The sequence below is a fragment of the Sciurus carolinensis genome, chromosome 14 (genome assembly GCF_902686445.1).
Source record: "Sciurus carolinensis chromosome 14, mSciCar1.2, whole genome shotgun sequence".
Lineage (NCBI taxonomy): Eukaryota > Metazoa > Chordata > Mammalia > Rodentia > Sciuridae > Sciurus > Sciurus carolinensis.
Genome location: NC_062226.1, coordinates 54,059,229 through 54,086,935, shown reverse-complemented (window position 1 = coordinate 54,086,935; position 27,707 = coordinate 54,059,229). Strand labels below are relative to the sequence as shown.

The 27,707-nt window shown below is 37.9% G+C and overlaps 1 protein-coding gene and 1 non-coding gene across 10 annotated transcripts in view; one reads left to right on the top strand and one right to left on the bottom strand.

Annotated features, from left to right (window-relative positions):
* Positions 1–27,707, bottom strand: part of Bnc2 (basonuclin 2) — a 403,502-nt gene that overhangs the window by 203,941 nt on the left and 171,854 nt on the right. The window lies entirely within an intron of this gene.
* Positions 24,421–24,494, top strand: Trnat-ugu (transfer RNA threonine (anticodon UGU)). The gene has a single exon. It is a non-coding gene; the product is annotated as a tRNA-Thr (tRNA).

Genomic DNA, 27,707 nt, shown 5'->3' with positions numbered 1-27,707 from the left:
AAAAAAAAAGATATCGATATGTCCTAAATCATTTGCCCAATATTTTTATGTCATTTGTTTATTTATTTGTGTGTGTGGTGCTGAGGATTAAACCCAGGGCCTCACACATGCTAGGCAAGCACTTTACCACTGACCTACAATCCCCAGGCCCATTTCAACTTTTTTAATACTTAAAGACTTGTTCAGCTGTTCTTACCTTCAAATGTAAGACTGTATTGGATGAGAAATAAAGACTCAACAAAGAGAACAAGAAATATTTAGAATCAACATAAGAAACTAAAATAATTGAGTCTTGTATTATTTTAGGATAATGGCACTTTTAGAAGAAATGTTTTCTATCCTAGCATCTGGAAACCCCAATACTTTACAGAAATCTCACATCTTAAAAACAAGTTAAAAACTGAATATAGAACCAATGATTCTTTTTTTTTTTCTTTTTCTTTTTTTTTTTTAATCAATAGGTTTTCTTTTAGGTTGCCAAACAGTCACTTACCGTCACTGTGAAAAATGTAGATATAGGAAACAAAAGCATTTCCCACAAAAATGAATAAAGAACCCCAAATCCCCTTACATGTGCTTGCTATTTTTATCAACACACTATTACTACACTGAACCTGTTTGCATTATTCTATTTGGAAAAGAGAAACCTTGCTCTTAAGGGAAAGTTTTTATACACTAAGTGTACATACAGTCCCAGTCTCCACTTCTCTTCCCTGTCAGTGTGTCTCCTATTCTCATTGGGGCCAAACTGGAAAAGTACCAGAGTTTTCCTGGTGGAAAGATCGATCTTATGGATGAGAGTTGTGCTTGCAACAACATTCCTAGAAGTGAAACAGAGAAGGCATCCTCCCTGTTATTGTTAGTGAAAATAAAACACTCACTTTCGGTCAGAAGTACCTAAAATGCCTTCCGTCCCCCAGGAAGCAAGCACTTTGCACACACTGAAGTCTTGAGACACTGAGCCCTACAGAGGACCCGCTATGCTTCCTGAAGGGCACCTTGTGTCTCTTCTTCCTAACAGTTTATAGGTTCAAATGTTGGGGATGACATGTTTGTGTTCAAATCTGGCCAAAGCAAATATCAATGTTAAATTACAAACTACATTTTCCAGCTAAAAATTACTTGATTTCCCAAATAAATTTTTTAAATGCTGTAAAATTATTTAAGAGGTATACAGAGTTGAGATTAGAAGAAGAATCAGGGATTCCTATAGATAAATGGGTCTCCATAGTTTTATGATTCAAGCAACTTTTAAAATGATCACGGATTTAAGTGTGAAAGCTGGTTACTTTCCCCATATCTCACCTGTCACCAAAGATTCTGAAACATAAAGAAAAGAGGAAAAGGGACCAAAAATATATATTTAAATGCCCCCACACACAGATTTCTCCTTTGATATGTACAAACAGAAAATAGACTATCCTTTCCTATCTCCACAAATATAAAATGCAAGCTTGCGCATGTGCACGCGCATACACACACACACACACACACACACACACACACACACCCCATGGACCAGACATCCTTCAGGTTATTGCACAGATGAATAAAATAAAAAGGGCTTCTTTTCCTAAATTTTCAGACACAAACAAATATACGTGCACACTGACTCCAAGAATCCTGCCTCTCTTGTTCTGTCACAGGGAGCACCCTGGGGGCCCAGGCGAGGGAAGTGTTTGGGAAACAGAAGGAGCCTTTTCAGCAGGCATCGGTTTCTCTCTGTGCCTGTGAAGTGGACATTGGCATCTCTTGCCTCAGCTTTTCCTGTGGGGTTCATCTGGTCGGCAGGGTGGGGAATAGTTGTCTGCACCATACCAAGGTCAGCCTGCTAGGGCTGACAGTCTCTGTCTCTGTACAAAGAAAAGAATCAATACTTTTGGACTACGGCTGTGCCCTCAGTGTAAAACAACAAACATGCAGCGTCTGACATGCTTCTAGGTGATTTGTGGCAGAACCTCTTGTCTGATCTGTATCCAGGAGCTGCTGTGCTACTGCTCTGTGCTTCTCGCCTCCCCACCCCCTTGTGCGGCCCCTCCTGCCTGCCCCAGCTCTGTGATGTCTAATACTTTACTCAGGTACAGAGGGGGGTGTTCTGCCCTACAGCTACTTGTCACTCAATAAATCACACCTAGGAGCACACTCTGCACAGAGTGATCTGGGCTTTAACAAAGGATCAGAGGGACAAAGTACAGGCAAGATGCTGTAATTATAACAAAAATAAAACATTCAGGGAGAAGGACCAAAAAGCACAGGTTCTGAGGCATGGATAAAATGTCACCAGGAATTGCAGTTCCTGTCCTCTGTTTTGGTTTTGTCTTTCTTCTGCTCCAGCCCAAACCCAATTATTTTTGTTGTATTTGTTCATTTTTATTCTGAGGTTAAAGGCATAACATAAGCATTATTAAAGAGCCCATTAAAACAAACAATGCTCATCCCAGATGTTAAAATGTACAAAAGTTGCACTAAATTCAAGAGGTACTTTCAATAGGTATCAGACTATCTTTAGTTTGTAATCTTATCTAATATATTGGTGTATACAGATAAATCCTCCTGAAATGGCCCAAAGGTAAAAACAGCACAAACAGACCCCTTTTACTTATGACTTGAACTTTATTATTTGAATAGCCAGGAAACAGTTTAACTTATACAAAAGTGTGCCAATTTTGTCTGACTGCATTAATTTCTGTAGAAATATTTCTTTGATAAAATATAAACATATGTATTAAATGTTGCTCCACTTGCTTGGGGATAATTTTATACAAGATCTGTTTCTTTCTAACTCACCCCCCAATTTATTTGCCAGAGCCAGAACCATTAACCAAGTCAGATAAGAAGGTTTTGGACAGTTTCTTCTGTTCTAAATATTTTAAATGCAGCAGTTTGAATTATCCTGGCAATTTCAGTCACATCAGACACCTCTTAATGCAGGAAAAATGATGTTCCATCATGGAGGTCTTGCACAAGTCTCCACTGTAACTGTTGCTGATGAAAATAAAAGTGAGTTAGAATAGCTCTACACTTCCTTCCTAGTCAATCAATGCCTGACAGCACCAGTTCCTTCAGCCATGTACTTCAGCGATGATGGATCAATAACTGTGGTTTAACAACAGGGAGCCACCAATCATTACACGAATGATTAAAAGGGGTCTCACTCACATACACCTCTGCAGACAAACCAGGCCCAGGGATAAGGATACTTGCCACATTATGCTTCAAACTACAGAAATTCAGGTAAAGAGGGGAAAGAGGGGCAGGGAGAAGAGCTGTTAAGATACAGCAAAAAGGAAATATTAAATGCTTCATGATCATGCCAATTTTCAGCCACGGCTGTCTCGGACACTAATTTTCCAAATTCACCACAATGAAGTTGAATAAATTGAAAAGGGAGGGGGAATGACTTATTGTTGAATTCTACAAAGCATCAATGTATTAATGTCACCTGGAATTTATCCTCCACATACACAGTCCCGACTGGCCTGGAATGTGAAAACTCTGCTTGGAAATCTGCTGCCACTACTGATTCTCACTATATTAAAATCCCTCCTTGAAAAGCTATCAGAAAACTCTTAAAAGAGTAGGATTGTTTTTTCCAGGAATAAACACAGTCCCTGGCATAAAAAAAAAAAAAAGAAAATGTGTTCAACCATTACGGAAGAATTAATAAAATAAGTGAATCAAACTTTAACAAATCTAGTCTTTTCAAAAGAACTCAAGAAAAGATACACAACTTCATTCATCTATTATAGAATCTTGCCTTTAATTCACTTGTTACAAAGAAAAGCACTATAAATCATCATATTAAACACTTTCAGAATGGCCACATTATCCACATTGCTGACTGTCCTTTCTCATTTGTCTGGACAGTAATAAGGGCACATAGTGAGAAAGTGATGACTGAGAGGCTGCCTGGGAGCCCTTCAGTCTCAGCACTGTTCTAGAAGCCCTAGATGTGCTTACTGACTTCTGCCAGAAAGGAAGACAAACACAGGAAGGCATGATCACCTTGTAGTACCGGAAGTACTTCAGGAAAGGTACAGACATACAGGGCAGCTTTTTGTTTTTTTAGTTGTAAATGGACACAATGCCTTTATTTATTTATTTTTATGTGGTGCTGAGGATTGAACCCAGTGCCTCACACATACTAGGCACACAAGAGCTACATGCCCCAGCCCCTAAGGCAGTGTTCTTAATGGGAGGTTCTGTCACCCAGGAAATAGTTGGAAATACCTAGATACATTTTTGGTTATCAAAACTAGGGGTAGAGGGAGGTGCACATGATGCTGCATGCCTGGAATTCTAGTCACTCAAGAGGCTGAGGCAGGAGGATTGCAAATTCTTTCCTTTTGCCAGTCTCAGAAACTTAGCAAGACTGTGTTTCAAGATAAAACATGAAAAGGGCTGGGAATGTTGCTCAGCAGTGGAGCATCTGAGTTCAATCTCCAGTCCCGGGGGGAAAAGGGGAGACTTGGGGACAGGAGTGGGACAGCTATGGTCACTATGGATAGAGACCAAAGAAGCTGCTAAATACCTGACAGGGCACACGTGGTACCACATAACAAAGAATGATTCCACATAAAATGTCAACAACTCCAGAGTTGAGAAATTCTGGTACCAGGGGTCAAGGACAGAGGAAAAGGTGCTTGACTCCAACCAGGAGAACACAATGAAGGAAAGAAGAACCCCAACTCACCTATCAAAGCAACAAACACACAAAAAAGTTAATGAACTTGAGAGATGACACTGGGCAAGATCTTGCTGAGGAGTTTCCATCTCATCCAATCTAACAGAGGAGAACTGACTTCAGGGTGTGGGAATGGGGAGGGGCAGAGGCTCCAGGCTCAGTCTGCACAGTCAGATCACTCTGGGAGCAATGGGAGAAAATATAGAAAATGGAGTTTGGAAACAAAAAATAATAGACTCTTTCCCCATTCACCCAATTTTAATGAGATATAACTGGTATTTTTTTTTAACTATATTTAATTAATGTCTACAATTTGGTGAGTTTGGACATACATATATAATCATATTTCCATCACCACAATCGAGACAGCAAACATATCTTTCATGTTCAAATGTTTCCCTGTGTTCCTTTGGGGTTTTTTTATTTTATTTTACTTTGTGGATAGAATACCTAATGGAAGATCTACCCTCTTAACAAATTTTTAAATGCATAACACTTTATGGTTTTCTACAGGTAGTATGCTGTACAGCAGATCTCCAGAAATTATTTAGTGCAGCTGTAAATTTATACCCATTGAACAAGCTCCATAATAAGAATACAAGACTGTAGGCATTGGAAAAGCAGAGTAATGGACAAGGAAAGAGCATAGTTTAGTTGCCACTTGGAACTGGGGAAGGAGGTATGAGCTCTAGAGAAGGAAGAGCCCAGAAAGACTTTCTACTTTCTAGCCCAAGTAGGGTGTCAGGCAGACAGTGATGCCATTTACCATATAGCAGTAGCAGGCTGGAGGAGGGCAAGCAGGGACATTGAAAACTTCAGCTTCGGCCTAGCCGAGTTTTGAAGTGGATCAACTGAACTTATAAATACTAAGCTCTGTAGAGAAATCTAGGCTGGAGAAATAATTGGGTAGTTATCAGAAAAATCAACAGGAATTTAAAATAATGGGAATGAGTACAATTATCTGTGAAAGATTTATGTTGAAAAGAACACCAAAAAAATAAACCAAAAACAGTGAATTAGAAAAGTAAAGAGAAACATTGGAAGACCAAAAAGTCAGGAAACACAAAGACTTGGAGGAGGAGTAAAAGTGGTCAGGAGTATCAGAAGGTAGAGAGAAAGAAGTAAAAACCAGAAATGCTTCTACAAGATGTGTGCAATGAGAGGTCAGCTCTCCAGAGCTACCGTTGTGGAGAAGAGCAGAAACAGAAGCCACGCTTCAGGAAGCAAAGGCAGAAACAGGACAAGGGAAAGCAGGAACTGTGCATTTCCCTCTTCCTAAATGCAGAGTTCTGAATGAAAATGAGGGGAAAGGGTTGCCAGATGCAAACAGAGATGTGACCTGGCCATCTGTAGGCTAAAGGGTATGAGCCTCGATCCAAAGGAGGCTGATCTTGCATTTATGAATAGTAAAGAACTAGAAATAAATTACAGAACTGTACTTTCTGCACAGAACAATGTAAAGAACTTAAGATGACAGAAAGCTATTCATAATATTATACACACATGAATATACAAATAATATCAAAGATACATTACATATTATCAATGATGTTGCAGATATTATTGTGAACATAATCATCTAAAGTATAATTTGGGGGTCACAATGGATATGTGGGTATGCTTATCTTAGGGTGGCTGGAATTATAAATGATGTTATTGTTTTGTGTAATCTGATTTTCCAAAATTGGTATGTTTAACACATGTAATAATATAGGTTTTAAAAAACCAACCTTGTAAGAAGAAAACACAGAGGTTCAGTAACAGACCAAGATCCCCGCAGCAAGAGTGGGGCTGGCATCCAGAGCATCCATAGGTGGAAGGAGGCATTGATTTTTAAAAGGAGTTGAGCATCCACACTGCCGTGCCAACTTTCAGGCAATTTAGAAATTCTCCAAACCAGTAATATGTTAGAATGAGTAGAAATGTTCATTGTTAAAACTGTTTATCTGCAATTAGCAAAATCTTAGTGTGTGTTCTTAAATGGTGTTACAATAATTTCAAAGCATGGAAAAAGAAAAACAACTATCACACAGGAGGCAGGAGGGAGAGAAAAAGGAGAAAAAAACCGAGCAGCTAGTATATATTAGTTAATTTTCTTAAATGCCACTGTGAAACAAGGCCACCTCAGTTTATACTGCTTGAAACTAAAACACACATTTGCTTGGCCAAATGCTTGGCTAAATGTTTGTTTTCACCATGAATAGCTCCCATATTGTTCAGGATATCACCTTCTGGATTCTGTGGTTTGATTTTCTTGGGATTTTTTTTCCCCCTTCAAATGGGTTCGGCCACAATTAGAAGGAACAGTTCCAATGTCAAATTCTTAGCAATTCCCTTATCCTTCCAAATTCTGGGAAAGATCATAGGTCTTTCAAGTATGTGCCCAACCCTTTTCCTCCCCACCATCAATAAACAACTTGGTCTGTCTCTTAGGGAAAGGCTGCATTTTGCCATAGCTGATTCACTAAAAATCTCAGAAGAGACAATCCAACTATCAAACATCCAGCATCAGTGCCCTCTCCACCCAGATGAGGAAGGTGCTATTTTTTGCCCACCTCTATCCCCGTCTTCCCTTGTCTTTATTCTTTTCTCTGTAAGAGTTTGGCAATAGCTGAGGGACACATGACCTACTGACCTAACAATATCCTGGCAAAAGACATTAAGGTAACAGTTTACATTATCTTAAAACCATCAACCATCAGGTTCAGAAAAATATAGCAGACCAATACACAAACCATTGATTACTGCAGTTGTCTCTTTCTTACAAAGGGATTAATCTTGAGTGTGAGTTCATTTAAGAGTTGGATAGAATGCAAGCTGAGTTATCGAAGATATTCAATAAGTTCTGCTTAAATGGTTGGATGGCTAGATGCACACATGGCAGGATAAAGGTGGATGGGTACAAGAGGAGAGACAGGAGCACATATGTATGGGCATACTTAATGCAGAGGGCCCTAACAACAATGTTACAGTCAGATTCTAAGGTAGGTTCCACATAAGCGTTATTCTTTTCATTGTGCCCTTTTGAGATTTCAGGACCCTATTCACCGACAACCATGCTGATTCTCAAAATTACCATGCTTGATCCTACATCAGGGTCTCCTTGTTTGCTACTCTCTGCTGGAAGGGTCTTTACCCAGATCTTTATAGGACTCACTCTCCCAGGTCTTTGCCCATGTCAGCTCACCAGACAGCTTCTTCCAATCTCACCATCTAAACAGAAGGTCCCTTACCACCCTCACTCTCTGTTCCCGGACTCCACCTTATTTTTCTTCATAGCCCTCATTATACTCCCCATTTGGCAGTTTTATTTTCTCCTCTAGAGTATAACCTCCAAAAGGAAAGGGCTGTCATCTTCACTATCATACCCTCAGCAACCAAATGGGTGCCTTAAAAAAATGCTCAATTAATATATATTTGTTAAGTGAATACAGCCAAATTATTCCCTGCAAATAACTTCACAATCTATCATGGCATCTGCCAGTTAAGTCTAAGCCACACCCAGGACCCTGTGAGTAGCTGTTCCCAATTGTACTGTCCATTCACCACTATGCTTATGAAGCTTCCCATGCCTACAATGCTTTGAACTGTCCCTTAAAAGCTCCATCTTTTATCCTTTTTTTTTTTTTTTTTTAAAGGTACCAGATCATATTGCATGCTCAGCAAGTGCTCTACCACTGACTAACACCCCTGTCCAATCCCTTTTATGGAGATAGGATCTCACTAAATTGCCCAAGTTGGCCTTAAACTTGTGATCCTCCTGCCTCAGACTCCTGAGAAGCTAGGATTACAGACTTGTGCCACCTCACCAGGTCCTGAAAACTCCCCATCTTTTAACCATCTAGGATCACCTCAAATAGCACTTCCTTTCCAACATTACTCCATATAAAAACATTGTTGCTTCCTTAGTTGTACTGTCCCCGATTCTTAACACATAGCTCTAAAGTTCTACTTAGCGCTTTGTAGGAGAGTTCCTTATTTTTTGTTTTGTTTTGTTTGGGTACTAGGGAGTTAACCCAGGGGTGCTTTACCACTGAGCTACATTTGCAGTTCTTTTATTTTGAAACAGGGGCTCTAAGTTGCCAAGGCTACAGCCATCCTGCTGCTTCAGTCTTTCTGTCTCTCTCTCTCTCTCTCTGTACTAGGGACTGAACCAAGAGTTGTTTAACCACTGAGCAACATCCCCCCGTCCTTTTTATTTTTCATTTTGAGACCAGATCTCGCTAACTTGCTGAGACTTGCTTGGAACTTGTGATCCTCTTGCTCTGCCTCCTGAGTCCCTGGGATCACAGGTGTGCACCACCTTGCCTGGTTCTTCCTCCATTCTTAAAGAGGAGAAAAGGGGTGTCTCTTCACTCCATTCCTGTATCATCAGAGGAGTATGAAGTAGTATAGTAGGTGAACACACTCAGCTAAAACCCTGGATTTTAGTCCTCCTTGGGTCAACCACATAACCTCTCTAAATTAGTTTTCTGATTTATAAAATAGTTGGTACCACCTATTTAGCTGCCTAAATTGGAGATAAACTTCAAAAGCATATGGAAGAGAAATCAGTAAACTAAATAGCTCTGTGTTAGTTCCCCAGAGATGAAAATCAGACATGGGTTCATACCAAAGAAGACTTTACAGTCCTTTGCCTTATAATTTCAGAGGCCATAAGATTAGGTATTATCAGCTCCCTCTAAACACTCACAGTCCCCACATATTTCTATGGCTTCAGAGACTCCTCCTAAAGCATGAACTTCTAATCATCTCATTCTTGTCTATTTTTAAACACTATATATGTTTATAAATGTCTTTATACACATGCACACGTGTTGTGACAGAATTTCCTTAATTTAGAAAACAATAACAACACTTCTCAAGATGTTTCAAATGTCTACATAAATATACTCAAGAAAAACTATTTTGTAAATATCTACTACAGAAATAAATATTAACAGTTGTTTTTAAAAAACTAAAATATTTAATTAATAACACTACTCTGAAATCATTTCACTCCCTGGCCAACTCCTTAGCTTTAAAGACAAGCCACAGAGCAATGTCTATGTTTGGAGTGCAGAAAACCTCACTCACACACATCTTCAAGCCACCAGCCATTAGAAACGACTACAAACATGCTTCCCAGAAAACAATATAGGGCCTTTCAAGGTGACAGCAATGCAGTTAACCATTCAAAAAGAAACACATATTCAGCCCACTATATTCCCAATAATTTTCCTTTCAGGAAGAAAACACATTTTATTTCATGAATGTATCATGTGTACTCAAAATAGATATTCTGATCCTTTAGATGGTAAATGTTGTGATGCTACATATGAAAACATTTTGGAGCATCTGGCTCAAGAAAGTGAAAACAACAAATCTACACAGTGTATCCTACAAAAGATCAGATCCAATTCCATCTACTAATCAGATATCGCCAATATTTTATTTTATTACCAGAGTTGTTCCTAATTAGAAATATTAATTATAATGGGGCAGGGCCTGAGATAACTGGCCAAATTTCACCTCATTGAAACAGAGAACGTATTCAACTTAAAACAGAAAAAGGAATGAACAATTTGATGGTATAAGATCAGGGAAAACTTGCCACTGCTGCTTTCTCTTGAAACACCATTCTTTAAAAGGTTACTGAATCGATGTTTTTTTATTCAAACATTAAACAAATACTTCTAAAGTCACTACTGCACCCAGTTAGTGCCCTGAACAGTAGGGATAAAAAGAGGAAAACTCATGATCTGCCCTCAACAAGGTCACAATCTATTCTGGTACATTCTTCTGATCGTCTAATCGGCTACATTTAAAGTATGGCAATTCCATCAATAACATCCCTAAGACACCTGCCACTCCCTGAAACAATCCCAGTAATCCACAGGCAGCTCATGGTATTCCCCTCCACCCCCCAGCTACCAGTCCCCTATCCCTGTATTGGGGATTGAACCCAAGGGCACACCACTGAGCTACATTCCTAGCCCTTTTCATTTTTTTTCTTTTGAGACAGGGTTTCATAATTGCACAGGGTTTCATAATTGTACAGGCTGACCTTGAACATGCAATCCTTCTGCCTTAGCTTCCCAAGTCACTGGGATTCCAGGTGTGTGCTACCATACCCAGTCAGCTCTCTGTACTTTCAAACTAAAAAACATGTGGCTTCTAATTTACCAAAACAAATATTACTTAATCTCTGTAACTTTGGATCACTCTATAATAAGAAGAGACTGAATTAGATGATCTCCACTATTCTGGCGTTCTTAGTATAAATATCCTAGTTCTTAGTGTATCTGCACTAAAATTATGTAGTTCTATAACTTACACTCAGGCAACTTCATAAAGGTTTTTAAAAAACAGTGAGGTGGTATACACCTGTAATCCCAGGTACTCGGGAGGCTGAAACAAGAGGATCAGAAGTTTGAGGCCAGCCTCAACAACTTAATAAGACCTTCTCAAAATAAAATTTTTCAAAAGGGTTGGGGATGTAGCTCAAAGATAAAATATTCCTGAATACTGGTTCAACCCCCAGTACTGGGAGGGTGCTTTTTAAAAATCTCCAAAAGGAAGGTCATGTCTCCAACCCTCAATACCCTCAATTCAAATATGACTTTTGTGACAGCTAATACTCTGAACAAAATTTTAAGTTTAAGAGTAAGGTGTGAATATTGCTTCCTTACTTCATACAAAAGAAAATATCTGAAAGTGGACACTTATGAAAACAGATTTTCCAAATAAAACTTTGCTTTAATATGCAATTTCCTGTTTGAGTAAATGTACCATTAAACCTACAGGTTCTCACCTAAAGTCTAGCTATAAAGTCCAGGCATATTAAATGTATGGTCCAAAATAGGAAAGAAGGCAATCTTCTCTTAAAAATAGCCTAACCCACTAGCTAGTCATTATTATTAAAGATCTGCTGAGCCAGGCACAGTGGCACATGCCTGCAATTCCCTTCAGCACTTGTGAGGCTGAGGCAGGAGGATCCTAAGTTTGAGGCTAGCCTTAGCAATTTAGCAAGATCCTGTCTCAAAAAACTTTTAAAAAGGGCCCTGAGGCTGAAAGTGTCCACTTTCAAATATTTTCTTTTGTATGAAGTAAGGAAGTAATATTCACTCCTTACTCTTCAAATTTTAAAAAGGGCTGAGCTCAGTGGTACAACATCCCTGGGTTAAATGTCCAGTACCACACACCGAAAAGAAAGAACCAGACAATTTACTATATAAACAGGACACTCCAGGGATCCTTAATTCCACCCTGTCTCCTGCATCTCTAATTATAATTAGTAGGTCTTCCGTCTTCCTGTATCCCAGTGGGAAAGGAAATACCATGACAAGAAATGGACAAACTCTGGACTCATGAAGTCAGTGCTCATTTCAAACACTGAAATGCACAGGTATGCTCCATGTCACTGACTTGCAGCTACCGCAGAGCCAGGAGAATAACCTCCCTCCCAGGCAGACTTTCCTTAGCTGGCATCTGCCTGTTGACGAACAGCAGCATGCTAATTCTTCCCCAGTGCTGCACTTTGCCCAGAATGTCCATGATTCCTACCAGCCCTCCCAGACACAAAACTTTATGGGACCAGAACTTTTGTGCCCAGAAAATTTGCACTACACCTGCATCAAATGGTGGTCTTAGATCACGGTTAAACTAAATTTTTGTTCGGAGATTCTGTCCTTTTAGTTGGGACGATAGGAACGCTTAAAGAGAATCTGGCTTTGTAGGAAGCAACAATATCATCAGGATTTCTACATGGCAAAATGTCCTATATCTTGATCTGGTTTGGCACTGCATGGTCCTAACCTGCACATGTTGCTGGGGACTGAACTCAGAGCCTCATGCATGTTAACCATGTTCTCTATCTCTTTGCCTATTTCTGAGTCTATACGATGTCTATTCAATTCCTTCCTTCCAAACATTCACCTATGTTGCCCTCAGACATCTGCTAAACAAGTGCAGGCACTGTACCTCCTGTGTGCTAGGAAGACATGAATGACACAGAGCCTTGCACCAAGGCAGGATGACACTAGGTATGCGGCTTTTCAATGACAGATTCATGAAAATGACAGAAAAAGAATAGCAGGGGCAATAACAACATTTAGGAAAAAAGGGGTATCTACAAAAGAACAAGTAAGGAAAGGCAGTGTTTTCAGCTGAACTTGCCGTTTAACTCTGGGAGTAAAAGCTCCCCACTTTAAAGCTGTTCTCCTTCAGCATAACAACAACCTCAACGTTACCATAAAGAATCAGTCATACAGAGTGAAGCAAAATCAAAGCAGATAACTTGGGACTAAGGCTACCTCTGACCCTGCGGTCAACGCTAGTCACATCATTAGCCTTTTCTTCACCTGTAAATTAAACTGCATGGTCCAAACCTGCGCATGTTGCTGGGGACTGAACCCAGAGCCTCATGCAATGTTAACCATGTTCTCTATCTCTTTGCCTATTTCTGAGTCTATACGATGTCTATTCAATTCCTTCCTTCCAAACATTCACCTGTGTTGCCCTCAGACATCTGCTAAACAAGTGCAGGCACTGTACCTCCTGTGTGCTAGGAAGACATGAATGACACAGAGCCTTGCACCAAGGCAGGATGACAGCCTAAACCACAGGGAGGGAAAAAACAATTACAATACAGTATGGGGGAACAGGGACAAAAGGACACAAAGAAATCTCTTTGAATAAAAGGTACAAGAAATGCAGACTAGGTAGACTAAATTGTGAGGGTGCTCTTGCAAAAGGAGAAACACCTGGCTGAGTCATTTAAACAAGATGTACACAGCCCTGCCATCCTGGAAATGGCTCGTGCATACACCTGTGCAAATCTTATGTTTTAATAGTAATTATAATTCAGTGACATCTTTTGTGAATACGTGAAGTGGCATGTGTGCTGGAATGGTTCACGTATACCCAGGAAGTGCTGGTCTGATGCTTAGTGTATCTGGTCTGTCCTGAATATAAGGAATACTTTATAAGTCAGGAAAGTGCCTGAAAAATTTAACAAAAGTAGACTTATAGCTTCTTTTAGATTGAGCAGTTCTTATTATCTTGTTGCCTGAAACTAATGTGACCAAGCACAAAACTGTGTTTGTATCAAAGGTTAATTTAGAAACATGGAAACTCATATGGACATTTAATTTACTAATCAGAACAACATTTCTTCTGAAATCAAGCCATTGAACACTGTAAATCTAGGCACAGTGAACATAACAAATGATTTTTTTCCAACATTTTTATTGGTACATTATAGTTGTACATACTAATTGGATTTGTTGTTACATATTCACACATGCACACAATATAACACTGCAATTTGGTCAATATCACCCCAGCACTTCCACCTCCTATCCCTTGGTCCCTTTCCTCTACTGATCTGTCTTTGACTGTTTTGAGATCCAACCCCACCTTTCTTTTCCTTTTTCCTTTCTAGATTCCACATATGAGAGAAAACATAAACTCCTTAGCCAACAAATATGATTTCATTTGTTTCCTATAACTTATTTTAGAAGTTATAGCTGAAATTTTCCAAGTTTTTTCTCTCTTTCACCCAGGGAAAAGTGCTCTATCACTGGGCCAGGCAAGTGCTCTATCACTGGGCCACAGCCCCAATCCTCTCTCCTTTGAAAGAAGGCATTTGATTTTTAAAAATTAAAAATTAAAAAAAATTTGTAAACATACCTTCCTACCTGTTGTACTTAACATAGAAATGTATACAAACAAATAGAAAAAAAATTTTTAAACCACTGTGATTAGTTTTTAGTCACAATTATAATTAGAACTTTCAGGTTTGAAAATGACAAAGGAACTATTTTCAAGAATTCATTTGAAAATGTATCAATTTGTTATTTTTTCTTTGTGGTATTTTAATGAATATCTGTATTTATTAGTTTAAAAAACACTGGTGTTAATATTTACTGCACTGATAATTGCACGGACCATTTCTTGTACAAAAGCTTTTTATTTCAGTAAGAAGGAGGTCATGTGGCTTGTAGTATATTTTTCCCATAAAATAATTTTCTCCTATGAAGTTCTACCTTCTAACATACTTTCCTCCAGAGCTATATTTTGCCAGAGGGCATCTCTATCTATCTGGTTTTGGTCTCATCTTCAATTCTCTGTTTTCTTCACTTCAGTAATTTTGACATTCCCTTGATCTATGCCATCTTTGTTGCAAATGTTCTCTCCTATAACTCTATATAGATATTTTGTTGTTCATGACATCATGAATTCTTCAATAAAACAGGGAGGTGATATCAAAGATATTTAATAAGCTTCATTAAAAGAACGAAACTACAGCTTGAAAACACATGCACAAAAAGGTTGCTGACCAGTACTTTCAATTATCTCAATGCTACAATGCAACTGACAACACAGTAAACAACATCTAAGCCAATTTGGCAATTAAGTAAAATCAACTTTCAAGGACCCGAAGCTCAGTTTTCAAACTGAGGTTTGCTGGGTGACTGCGTAGCTGAACACTTCAACCCCTACCTAGTTGATATGATATGTTTTCTTGCTCTGAACATGGTGCCTAAGTAGCAAGTTTATCTGTTTTGCTATCATTACAAAATAAAATCTCCCTCATCTATTAAAAGCAGGATTCACAGGTATTTTTGAGGTAATATATCCTTTTAAAAATTTCTCAAGTTTTGAGGAAGTGGTATCTGTTTCACTTACATGTAATCAGCATTATTTAACTGGACCATTGATCTGTTTCTTTTTTTCTTTCCATATTTCTTTTTCTGTTTGAGTTTACAGTTATGAAATTCACATATATAAGCTCAAATATTTATGAACTAGTACTAGGGTGATGTTTCACTATGAAAAAAAAAATTTTTCAAGTCAATGAGGATCACTGTAGGTTTCCTATTTCCATCATAAAACTAAATACTAATTCGAGAGTTACCCTCCCCCACAACCCCCCCATACACCTCGTGCACACACAGTGCATGAGCATTAATGCTGTGAAACTACTATCGCTAGAATACATACTTTGGTTGTTTATCCAGGAATGGTAATGAGATGTGATGATCTACCTTCTTCAGCCAAGTCCTCCTCTGTAATAATAGCATCCATTTATTTAACAGCTAGCCAACATTTGGAGTGCTGTCTATGTTTATTCAAGGGGTTTTTCCCTTTGCAAACCTAACGGGCCCATACAAGAATAAAATCCACAATCAGGCTCTTGTTGATTCCATGCTCTATTCAACCGAGATGGGTAGAACCAACAACTGAAGTATTGTTACTGGACAAGATAATCAACACTGTGGTTAACTGAAAATTACCAGTGGGACTGTCTTCTTCATGCTAAATGTAGCCATTTGATATAGTCACCCATGACAGCCCAATAAAGAAAGTTAATTCCCAATTATCAGAAAGAGAAAACTTATTATCAGCTTCTTATTGACAATTACAATAAATGACAAAGTCTTTCTAAAACATTTTCTTTTTAGCATATATTATTTAGCTATAATCAAATAAGAAATATTTTGAAATAAAAATATTCAGATTCTGAATATATATAGTAATGAAACAGCCAAAGAAAGGTGTGCTTCAAGTTTATAGACAGGGAACCCACTGCTGGCAGGTCACCATTCTTGATAGCAGACCATGCAAAGATGAACAACCTGACACATGCCCTCAAGGAGAGCAGCTTTTATTTGTGCTTGCTTATTTTCCACTATATTCATCATAGAAAACCCCCATCTATGCAAACATTGAACTAAGATTTTATCCTCTTGATAAATTCTTATTTGGGGTGCCTGGCCTCTGTGACTCGCTAGTACAATTATGAGTATTTATCACATTCATTCATTCATCAAGCAATTATCAGGTACCTTCCTATAAGTACCAGCACAATGGTTGGTGCTGAGACACTAAAGATAAACCCTGTCCCTGGAGAAAATCAGAGTACAACTCCAGCAAGTTGCTTACCACTGCCTGCATGTACTACTTCTCCCTCATTAATACTGTTATTCTCACACATCACATCTGGCAGTTCCTGGCATACCATACAGGTCCAATATGTTAGTTTAATACCTTATGAAAAGACCTGTGGATGAGAAATCAGAAGACCAGGTGGTAATCACAGTTTGTCTTGTTTTCTCAATCAAACAATGAGGTGACTGTCCTAGCCCTGTGTGATCTTGGGGTCTACTGGTCCATGAGTGAATACGCTGATTCCAAAGTGAGAGGGGTAAACATATTTAACTACTTTAGAATATGCTTTAAAACACTTTAAAGCCCCCTAAACTGTGATCAGTTCAATGACTGGGCCTTTGCTGAAATCACATCTTGAAACATTATTGTAACCATTATTGTGGAATTTACTTTCTGATTTTGATATACTGAGTTCTTTTCTTGTCTCCTCTTACCCATAGATGTATAATTTGGGTCTGCTGTATTCTTTCAAAGGAAGAATTGGCAGGGTGGTTGCTGTGACTTAGGATAAGTGTGTAATCTCTTTGACTTTCACTTGTTGGGCAAACTGCCCAGTGAATATCAATTTTTTAGAGCTACAAATATGGTTTTAATAGATTCAGAGATTTTAAATTATTAGAATTCAGAGCACGTCTCTCCCAGGGTGAGCAAATAATTCACAACAATCCATGTAGATGCAAAGGAGATGACAATGGATCAATCTGTATGTGAGGACATTGACATAGTGGGTTACTGCTCCTCCTATCACTACAGACCCTCCTCCAACACGCACACAATTTTCACATGAAGAAAAATGCCTGTCTATGGGAGTTCCAATTAGTCATAATACCCACTTTGGGGACTGAGGAAGACTTACAGTAAATCAGCCACTCAGAAACCACATTTGACATATTTTGGTTATAATGTAACTATAAGTTGCATAATATTGTACATATTGATTGGATCTTGGGATTATAATGGAAAGCAATTGCCATACATTGAAAGTGACCAACCACAAGATAGAAAATTGTTCCTGAAGAACCCACAAAGGGAGTCATTTTCCTTATAATCTAAAACTCCTTATCCTCTAGATGGTATAGTCTATCACACAATTAAGGCTGCATTTTACCCTGAAGGTGCTAAGGTATCTTAACCTCAAATCATCCAACTGTCCAACTTCCTCAGACCAAGAGAAAAGTTCTAGGAACGTAAACTGAATTTCTCTTTATTAAAGCAGTTCCACATATATTTTGAATTGGAGCAAAAGAGAAAATCAGAAGACTGTCTCTCTGGGTAACAACTCCCAATTGATTTAGGTTGTTGTAACAGCTTTGAATTCATACTAAAACTTGCCTCTCTGTTGTTTCACTTTCCTATCTTTTAACTTTAAAAAATTATATTTTTAAGTTATTCTTAGAAGTTAAAAGACCGCAGCTTAGAGAGGATGGTAGGAATTCTGATGTTGTTCTCTACATGATCCATGATAACAGTTAACTTTATAATTCCTGGACCATGATTCCAATTAAAATATGCAACTATGATGAAAAGAGCACATATAATAATTGCCTAACTTCACTGCTTCTTTTAGAAGTTGCTTTCTGAAATGGATTCTTCTGTCAAGTAAGTACTGAAAACATGCATAATGTTTCAGTCCCACTGGGGACTACTTTTTAGTTTCTCCTTACACTCTTCTCTAAATCTTCACTAATCTATCATATGTCATGGTTCAATAGGAACATTAACTATACCTATTGGGACTCATGGGGCCATGTGGAAAACTACAGTGAAGATTTGGGTCCACTTTTAAAGTTCTGAAAGACCTGACTCACACTATAGCAGAATCTTGCTAAACAATTGTTTTTAAGAATAGCTGAACAGTTAACACCTTCCCCCATTCCAAAATCAAAGACCATTGGCACAAGGCCCTATAAATGTTTTTATGTTTCACTGTGAATGAAGCAAGACTTGAGTTGATGTGAGGGCAATCTCTTCCCTCCTCCAGTTCACTCGTCCTAAGGGTGAATGACCAATGTTCCCAGAAGTATACTAAAATTATTGATGAAAATGCAAATAGCCCTTTCCAATAACAAAATGGTAATTACAGGCATAGCTGAGCTCACCTGAGAAGTATACTACATCAAATGAGGAACTCAAGAGCAAACATTCCAGAGCTCTCTATGCTTTCAGAAAAAAACAAAAGCAATACATAGGTCCCTAAGCACTACTAAAATTTTATCTCACTTCCTGTTCTAACCACATTAACCAGATTCTCCCATTTATAGCTAACTAGCACCTTACCCTAAGCCTGCCTTGGGTGCCTTGTGCCACATGACAATATAAAAGAAGATGCCCATGTACAAAAAAAACTGTGGGTAGTTAGAGCTCAGAGGACCACACTGATCAGCAGAGAATGAGAGCCAATGGGTGAACACGTTCATGCTCTGGGAGACATTCACCAAGCATCTGGGAAGGCCCCAGTGAGAACCACACCCATCAGCAGTAGTACTGAACACCTCCATGAGTCACCTTTGTATTGGTTTTCCTGGTCCTTCATTCCTACTCTGAGATCTTCCCTAAACAAAGTACTTTCATGGTACTTCGCTATCTTGATCTGCCTGCAGGAGGACCCAGGTTGAGTCAGCTCCAAAAAACATTTTGAAAAGAATGGATATAATAATACCTGATTGTACCAAAATGGAGGAAGACAGGAGAAGTGAAATAATTCACAGTAAAAAGGAAAAGAATACAAAATGAAAACAAAGGAGCCAGGAAAACACTGAAAGGCTAGATCTTTCACTTCCAGAACAGGAAGGAACTCTATGGAGAAGTCACACTCATCAGAAAAATCTGAAGGGTGCTATGTGTAGCCTTAACCCCAAATCGGTCTTAACTTTACTACCAGGGAATCTAATTGACCAGAGTTTCTCACTGACTATGGTCATATGTATCACTTCCAGCTAAGGACAGGACATTAGCTTCATCCAGTTTCCTCACAGTTCTTTGAAACTTGTTTCACATCAGATCCAAGAAGCAGGCTCTGGTCAGTAAGTACAAGAAAGGAGTTAGCCCAGTGTTAGTCACTTCTTCAACCCAGAAGGCATCCCATTTCACCATATGCCTGGGCTCCAGAGTAGATACCCTGATTTTAATATTTGTTTGACAAGTACTGTCCTGAAAGGTTTCCAGGAAACAGACTCAAACTCCATCAAATATATCTGCATAGCTCAACAAATACTGAAAATTCAAGTTGCATAATCCAGAACAGAGCCAAGTGTAATAGTGAAAATGTATTTGAACACGCACTGTGAGGCTGTCTTATGCCACAGTTTCTCTCATTAAGCAAAATGAACAAATCATTCATGGGTGATTGGTCTGGAATCTTTTAGTGGTTACTGATTCACAAAACCACAAAAATAATACACACTCTGCTAACAGCCAAGGATGTTACTATGGCATTATAGATATCACTGTTCAAACAGTGAGATATGTTGCACTCCTATGAAGATGAAACCAGAAACTTTAAAATAATACATCCAAATATTTAATTTGCTAAATTAAAAATGTTTAACATCAATTTTGACCAAAAAAGAAAATCCTAAATGAAAAAATGAAATCACAAGATTTTATCATACTATGTTCAGAATTGCCGTACACGTAATCCTAAAAGGACACTGTTCGAAATCCATTCTGTGAGATTAAGTAGGGAAAACAACAAACCCCAATCATCAGGCTCCATTCAGAAACACTTTACAAAATTATCTGTAACATTTTTTCTCTGCAATTTATTAGTTAAACCATCAGATACCACTGTCAAATTCTATTTAAAAAGAATGTCATAGAATAGTTAAGCAATTTGAGAACAATGTCAATAAAAGGTACATCTTTCATTTCCCACAAGCAAAATTTCCATTTGGGGACATAAAGAAACAAATTTCATGGAGTCAGCTAAGGGGATTGAGATGGGAAACAGAATTAAAACACAAAGCAAAAGTCTGAATCAGTCAGGTGTGATGGTACACGCCTGTAATCCCCGAGGTTTAGGAAACGGAGCAGGAGGATCCCAAATTTGAGGCCAGCCTCAGCAACCTAGCAAGACCCTGTCTTGAAATTTAAAAAAAATTTTAAAGGCTTGGAATGTGGCTCAACAGTAAAGCACCTCAGGGTTCAATCTCCACCAAAATAAAATTAAGTCTGAATCATATACTAAATAATGACAGTAACAATTTTCTTCTGCATTAGGATCCCTGCTTGCTTTTGTGTGTGTGTGTGTGGTTTCTGTTTTCTGCTTCTCTAGCTGACAGGAGTACATTCAATTTCATACAAAAGATAAGAAATAGTTCTTGCATGTGTTAGACATGGGCTTACATGACTAACAGTTATAAACAAAATTCCCTTGTATGTAAAAAAAAAAATCTTTTGTTTATTCAAGAAATTCCTAATGGTTTCATTTATAAGTAAAACTTTCTTTTTATTGGAGACCCAATAGCATAGCACAGTACAGACAGAAAACAGCAGGTAGCTCTTATAATGAACTTTGCACAGTTTTAGAAAATAGTTTCTAAAGGCAATTCATTCTTCTGGGATCAGCATATGACTGGTTCAAAAAGAATAGAAATCTGAGGGAATATTCTGAGATACACACACACAAAAAAGTCCACCCAAACACACACAATAGTGGGGGGCAGATTCTTGCTAATTAAAATTTCCAGTTCTTATGCTCTTGTGTATACACAAATCCCCGTCAAGAAAGGTCTGCAGGATCAGACCTGTACCAAGAAAAAGTATACCATCATCACATTAATTGTATTATTACTTCATAATGCCAACCAGCCAGGTTTACACAGAAGAGATTAAATAACAAGATAATCTTATAAACAATGCTCATTTCATCAGTGCACCAAATAAGTTTGATTTATATCATCGACTGTTCTTCTAATTAATTTATGCACCCACATGCTTTAATTTACACAGACAGACACCTACACTGGGTAGAGATAGTCATTTTTTTTAATGTCTTGAACTTCTGAGCTGGGTTCATGTTTTGTCTTCCCAATGTTGCTAGTTTGGGGTTCCCCCACAACTCAAAAATTAAATGACTATTAAAATATCTTAAAGTCAAAGCACACAGAAAGAAAATATTTTATCAAACTCAATGCCTGTTTCCCCCTGCCAACATTTATATGTTTAATATCAGGTAGTATATGGCTTTGTTCAAACTTGCAACCAGAACTATTCATTCCAGAGTTCTGGATCTACCTCTTCATACCAATACTCCATTCAGAGTCTTTGGATATATAAATTCATCTCATATTACAGCATCAATTTTAAATCCCTGAATTTGTTTTAATGCAGTTTCTACTGACTTAGGGGAAGGGAAAAGGCAGCTAACTAAAAAATTATGATTTTTACTAACGTTAGGGGTTTGGATAAAATTTTTAAACTACCCTCCAGGATGAGTGCACTTCAGTCAGCAGTTAAAACTGGGGAAATTCCAGAGATGGAGGAAAATTCCTAATTTCTTAACCAGAAAGATAGAACAATATCTCCGAATTCAGAATCATTTAAAATATGCTATCAGTGAATCATAGTAATGCCAGCACTCTTTTAAAAACCTTAAAAAATAACAATGTAATAGAGTATTCTGGTGTCAGGATTATTTTAGTTTAATCCTTTTACAACTCACACAGATAGTTTCAGTGTTGGGATGAAGTTGTCTGTTTACTTATTTAATCAGGCAAGCAAAAAAAAAGGGGGGTTTTCTTGTCTTTGATATAAAACTTTTATTTACATATGTGATCAATGTTTATTTATAAGACCTTTATACAATAACAGATGTCAGCTATATTATCTGTTTTTGATTATAAACTCCTAGAGGGCAGAGACCCTATCTGTTCAGCTCACTTTTTATAGGATGCAAACACAGTACCATACCCAAAAAGGCACTTAAAGACAGTTTTTATAATAACAATGATTTCAAGGGGACTTGGTTTGTTCCTGTGCTCCGAGAAATTCCACTGGCACTCACTGAACATTAAAGAGTAACACTACTATGTTCTTGGGCAATTCCATTCTTCAAATGTCTGTAATGGCACTTTTCTTTTGAAACAGAGATTATTAAGATGGGACTATTTCTACCACTTAATGTTCCAGAGTTAGCTTTTGAACAACACCTGCCTGCCATACTGACACCAGAAAGATAGAAGGAAAAAATAAAATAAAAGCCAGACCCAAAATTTCTACTTCTTAGCATCAAGTTAGCACATTTCATACATCATGCAAGAAGATCTACTACACTGGGGGGAGCAGTGGCAGGGAGGAGAACCTGCTAAGATCACCGCTACAATGTCTGAAAATGAAGCTTCGTGTATTTCCCACCCTTCACCAGGTTTTGGAGGAAAGGTAGACACAGGCATTCCCAACATTATTAGGACGTTCATTCCCAACGTCCTAATACACCTAGGATGAATGCAGTTAAGCAGTTCTCTTTGACAAGGAATACAAACAAGCAAACAGTATTATTAAAGTCTCTGACACATCAAAATGAAGGTTTTAATATTTAATTTTGCCTAAGTCTTAAAATTTGGGGACCTGAGTTTTCAAATTTGTGAAAGCAAAATACTCAGTTACAAAATTTAGGTAATTTTCACTTATTAAAAAAAAAATAGAAAAACAATGAATCCTAAAGAATAACACACAAACTAAGATTCCTTTACCTACCCAAACAAAAGATTTCTTCTTCCTTTTGCAAGTCAAATAGAGGGACTGTGTGTTCTAAATGTGAAGCATCCACTATGACTAACTCCAAAGTATTGCAACAGAACATCACAAGTTTTTCTGATGAACATAAAAAATATGGAATAGATAATAAAATTTATATGTATGTATATACAAACTCACGCACATGTACACACCCACACACAAACACATAATTCTCTCTATTCAAGCCAAGAATTAAAATCCTTCCTCTGGTTTTATTTCTTTTCTTCCTTATATAAAACTGCTATGGCTGCAGCTTAAGACCATACATAAAGTAAATGTAATCATCTTATTCAATATCTTGTATTAACACTGGCAGTTCCCAACACGAACAGCTTAGGTTGTTCACCTGGGATCTAGACCACATTCTCTCATGGAAACACTGACACAAGCAGGATGTAGTAGTCAGGTTCTGAGGCCACTCAACCAAAGTTATTCAACCCAAAATGTACTTGAAGTATACAACACATGATAGAAAAATCCACAAATTTAAAGCCACTTAAGTAGAGAGTTAAGTGTTAACAAGAGCAGTAGAAAAACTAAAAAGTTGTTGGAAATATGCAGAGGCACTTATTTCACAAACCACCAAAATTTTAAAAAAGAAGCAAAAGGAAATTTATGTTCAAGAAACATTTTTTCTTTATGTATTAACACGCTTCCAAAAGAAAACATCAAGCAACAGTTAAGTGTACTATCATTTTCTTATTTGAGAAAGAAATGTACTACAAAATACAGAGGAAAAAACAGTTTTTCTTGTTTAAATTTTTCTGTTGACCTTGAATTCCTTTTTCTAGAAGAAAAATATATAACTATTTCCAGGTGAATAATATTTAAATTGTCAAGAAATATCTTAGGGAAGAAATTTTCAAATTTCTATCTGCTTGACCACCACAAGGTAGTACAAATATTTACGCAGCGATAACCATGCATTCACTCTTAGCTGTGTGCAAGGCAGAGGACCTAATACACATACACAACCTCCTTCAATCCTTCCAAAAGGAACCAGAAGCAATGACGAACTCAAGTCTTCCTTTACTATTTCATTCATAAAAACAAAATCCAGGGCTGGGGAGATAGCTCAGTTGGTAGAGTGCTTGCCTTGTAAGCACAAGGCCCTGGGTTCGATCCCCAGCACCCCCCAAAAAAAAAAAAAAAATCCAGAAATGCACAGAAGCAGTATGCTAATTTCTGGTTACTCTATTGAATTTCAATGATGAAGTCGGGAAAACCATGAAGTCGGGAAAACCAAGTGTTTCCATTTGAATGTCTTCTCCCTATGCTAAAAGTAAGAAGGGAGATGGCAACCCAGAGCCACAAGGTTCTGGCAGACTTTCACTAATAATACTTTCATTCAGGGCTCTAGGGAAAGGGATAACTCAATGAGTATTCTGAATTCCTCTTTTTTTTTTTTTAATTCATCAAGGTTCATTCACATTATTTTTTTAAGTCTACCAATGGTCACCCGACTCTATGTAAAAGTACAACTTAAATTTTATTAATTTGACAAATTAATCATGGGTCTTTATTAATCTTTTCACTAGTAGCAAGAAAACTACAACTACTAATAAAAACAGAACAGCAGATCATTTCTAAGGAGGATGAAGCATGAGAACAAGTATTTAAGAGAAACAAAAGGATAAAAATTTAAAGTGAGAATACAGGAAAGGAAAAGAGAACATAAAAAAGGGGAGATAATACTCAACTAGGAGAAGAGAAAGGCAATGAGGTAATCAAGGGAACAGGGAGAAAAATGGAGATAAAATCCTTACAGTAAAAGGGCTCTCTTTGTCCAGAGTCTCCAGAGCTCCAGACCACCACCTTCATCTCCTTCTGACAGGGGGATAACCTCTCCAGTGATTTTTTTCAAAAACACTTTCTGTACCTAAGTAGTCTCATCTTACTTTTCAAATTTCCACGTGTATTTTTAAATAGAACTTCAATGTTGAAAACTTTACTTATGTGTAAAGGAATGACTTTTATTTTAGAAATGTATTTTGGAACACACCATTGCTCAATTTAGTGCACCAAACCTCAAGAGTTTCTCCGACATTCCAAACCCAACAGTCTTTCCTTTCTGAGAACCTAAGGTTGCCTCCTTCCATACTGCTTGAAAATTACATTTGAAATCAGTGTTTGCTGATTGTGAAAAGTCTTAAAAATATGTTCATTTGCTTGAGGAGTAATCCATCACCTAAAATAATGGTTTTTTTAATTGCGGGAAAAAAAATATGGATGTGCCCAGTGTCCGAAGCTCCCCAAGAGGCATCCACCATTGGTTATGGTAGAGAAATGCCCTTCAACCTGCACTATGCATGCAAAGCAAGGGCACCTGATGTACTCACACCCAGACTCTACAGGAAGGTATACTGCACATCAAAATTCAGTCAAAGAGCCCACAGCTCACCCACCTTCACCTGGTGGTTTGCTTTTTTTCTACCCATTCACCCTCCCAGTCTCACTGTGTGCCCGTAAACCACTGGTCCTTACTATATTCCTCAGCACCATAAGATGCTTTTATATACAAATTCATTATATAACATACCACTTTCAATATATTGATCCTACAACTGTAACTCTGTGAAGTGGTTCAACACGATGTCATCGCCGCACAGCAACTTGTTTCATTTACAGTATCTGTTTCACTTCTACTCATGAGCTAATATAATTCAATTTTTTTTTAACTGCACACAGGCTGCTAGACACATGTGCATGGCAAATGGAATCTGAACTTAGCTTAACAGCCTCATTTATTCCTGATGGTTTAAATTATTTCATCACAATTAATGACACCCCCTCAGCTTCCTGTGCAGCGCTGCCAGATGTTCAGAGACCACAAAGCCACTCTCTTCTTTGACGGCTGGTGACAAGTCGTCCTCTGAAGGACATTCCCTAGGTGCGCAGGCCGGATGACACCTCCATTGCTTAGCACCTCTCTGCCTCCCAGGGTAACCATGGAGAGGAAAAGGCAGGAAGGCGTGAGAAACCAGTGAATGCATTAGCGAGGGCAAATTCTGTGACGTGAGCTAAACTCGGAGGCACAGGGCTCCTGCACAGGAGTTTCTAACCTTGTTTTATGAAAGAGTACCTTGCCTCCACCTTCCCAACCACTGGCATCCACTGAGTGCCTAGGGTGGCAGCAGTCCTAGGGAAATGCAAAGAACAATGACAATGTAAACTTTTCCAGACCTTTTTGCTTTTGATAATTTTGTTTTTGGGGAGTGGCGCTGTTTCAACTTAACCCCCTCTCCATCATGCTCATTGCCTTGTTTTCAGACTGAACAGTTCAAAAATATTGTCTTTGTCTTCAAACACCAACATCTTCCATCCTGTTCAATACAAACTCACAATAGGAACACAACATCCTGGCAACCGTGGTAAAAGGTTTCACCCCCTGCATTAGGTTTAGTAGGATTTATTCTTTTTAGGTACTCTTGGGGTTTTTTTCCTGTTCTTATTAGGTTTTGTGTGTTGTTACTTACTGTTTCATTAATTTTGTTTAAAGAACATATTGAAAAACAGACTTCACATTTTTCCTGTTCTGATTCTAACACAGCTCTTCAGCTTATCTGCTTTAATAAAAACAACAAAAAATAATTTACACTGCAGAAACTCAGAAAATCATTAAATTCTTCATTTGTACTTCACATAAAAGTACAAATTCACTTAAACACAGGTAGCAAAGAAAGTAGCAGAAACAGTAAACATACTAGCACTTTCACAAAAAGAATTCAATACTACGGCTCTAATTTGGAAAACATTTCCATAAACTAGAGAACATGTGGCAGACATTTTATGGATTATTTTTTAAATGTTTTTTAAAAAAAACGCTGATCTTATTCAGGGAATAAGGGGCCTTTTCGTTTGCCAAAAAGTGTAATAGGAAAACAGAAAGGCCACCTGTGTCAGCCCACCCTATAGTATGAACATGAGCTACACGGGCATTTTGGAAAATATTTTCAAACTGAAATGAGAAAAAAAAAAAATCAGTATCAATACAGATTCTAAGCAGATGCAAAAAACTTCTGGGCATGTTAGTGATTATGTATGTGGCCTACACAGGCTGATTTCACATGCCTCCAAAACTCAGTGTACTTTCTCTTTTATAAGCTACTTGTGATTAAAACTAGAGCCTCATACATATCGACTTTGACAATGGACACACGGAGTAAACTAATCAAGCCAAACAAGGTAAATTTTCCCCTCAGAGATAGCTTTCCAAATCCTAAATGACTACTGAACTCTACCAGACACTCCATACTAAATATTTTGACAGTTGTGTACTAAAACTACTTTACTAGGAAGTCCTATGGAATCAACAGTCCAGTTTTTATCAGAATAGAGGGGCTCAAAGGGA